Genomic DNA, 1,795 nt, shown 5'->3' with positions numbered 1-1,795 from the left:
TTTGCTTCACTTTACAAGTGACAGGGAAACCTGAGCATTTCTAGCCTAAGGCCCCGTGTAAATTCTTCCCTCCTTGATAGATGTTTACCTCCAGCTTTTGGACAGGAAAAAGAGCCAGAATAGAGTCCATGTGTCCCGCGCTCCTTGTTGTCATATATGGCCCGTGATGTAGAGGCCATGGAAATAGCACCCACAGAGCCTAAGGCTGACATCCTACAAAGACTTCTGTGGGTTTCAATTAAAATTTAAGCAAATAGGGGCCACAGGTTCCCTCCAGGTTCATCACAAGGATAAAAAAAGCTATTAAAAAAAATAGAAATAATCAATCAATACCTGTAAATGAGGTCTAGAAGCGAAGAGCAACGATTCTGCCTCCGTACACCAGCTCTGGACCTCTATATCCCAGACAAGCACGGGATGCTAAATGGGTACCAGGGCTTGCCCAGATGGACACACAGCACACGGGGAGGAGGCAGCACACAGCTCATTCAGGATAAGGCAACAAGACATCGCAGACGGGTCAGATGAACAAAAGAGATATTCCAAATGGTATTTTGGTCAGCAGTCTGGCTGCATTGACAGTCTGGCTGTCAATGGAAGCTTCTGCTGTGAAGAAAGACTAATAACATGTCTCAAAACCACCTAAGGCAGTTTGGGACCACGTAAAAAGACTCCGCTCTCAGCTGTTGAAAAGGAAGACGTTACGGGGGAAATGTTCGATACGTACTTTCAACACACACAGAGCCTTTGGTCTGGGCACACAATTATTCTATGAAGGTTAAGATTAACATATAATAGTTATTAAATGAATATTTAAAGTAGGACTTAAACGCCTTCTGCAAGATTGAAACCCAAAGGGAGCATGTTCTTGATGGCCAAAGAAGATTTTGCCCCCCAAATCCAGGCAGAGCAAAGCAGGGGTGGGGAGAGAGCTTTCATCCCCACTTTGCAGACAGGGAACAGAGAGAGTTTGCCAAAGCCACGTAAGGGTAAGGAACACGCACGGGTATTTCTCACGTCACACTACTGTGCCTTTTGCATCCTCATTAAAAAAAGCACAAGAGCACATGAGGCTTCAGGGACCGCATAAGCCTTTTGTACCTTTGTTTTCTGGGTCTGACTGGCCAGTAATTTAGCTGACCTAGACACATCAGAATCTTGTCATGTCATTTATAAGGCCTGAAAAAATTGGTTTAGTATATTAGCTTCCGAATCCATCGAGCATTTTAATCCATCAGATTATTCTTTTATCCATATCACTAATGTCTCTCCCTGATTTATTTTTTTTTTTAAACAAGAAAATAACAAGAAAACCCACCCCACTGTAATTCAGTCACTATTACTATCTCCAAAATTATCTACCTGTGCTGGATTCATACCAGAGAGATTTACAGAACTTAATGGCAGCAAGGGTTGGAGGTCAGTTAAGGAAGCTCTGAAATTACTTGCCTTAGGATAGCAAATTCCACAGCAGTTGCAGCAAAGCCCAGGAGTAATGACTGCCTCGAACGCGCTGATGACAGACAGAAAAAAGCTCCGTTACATGTGCAACGCCGGTGTGCTTGTGTACGGTATGATCTTCCCCTTGATAACTTTCCTTCTTGAATCAAGGTGCCTCAAGAAGCACCACGAACAACAGCACCCTCCGCGCATCCCAGTCAAACGCGCAGTGCCACAGCCGCAACCAGGACGTACAGGCTCATACCTTAACGCGAGTGTTATCTCTCTGCCTTAGAGAAAACGGTTTTAGGTTTCAAGTCAAACTTACACCCTGCGGTTATATGAGGAAATCCTG

This window comes from Charadrius vociferus, unplaced genomic scaffold (assembly GCF_000708025.1).
Source record: "Charadrius vociferus isolate BGI_N301 unplaced genomic scaffold, ASM70802v2 scaffold35, whole genome shotgun sequence".
Lineage (NCBI taxonomy): Eukaryota > Metazoa > Chordata > Aves > Charadriiformes > Charadriidae > Charadrius > Charadrius vociferus.
Note: the sequence above shows the minus strand (reverse complement) of the source record.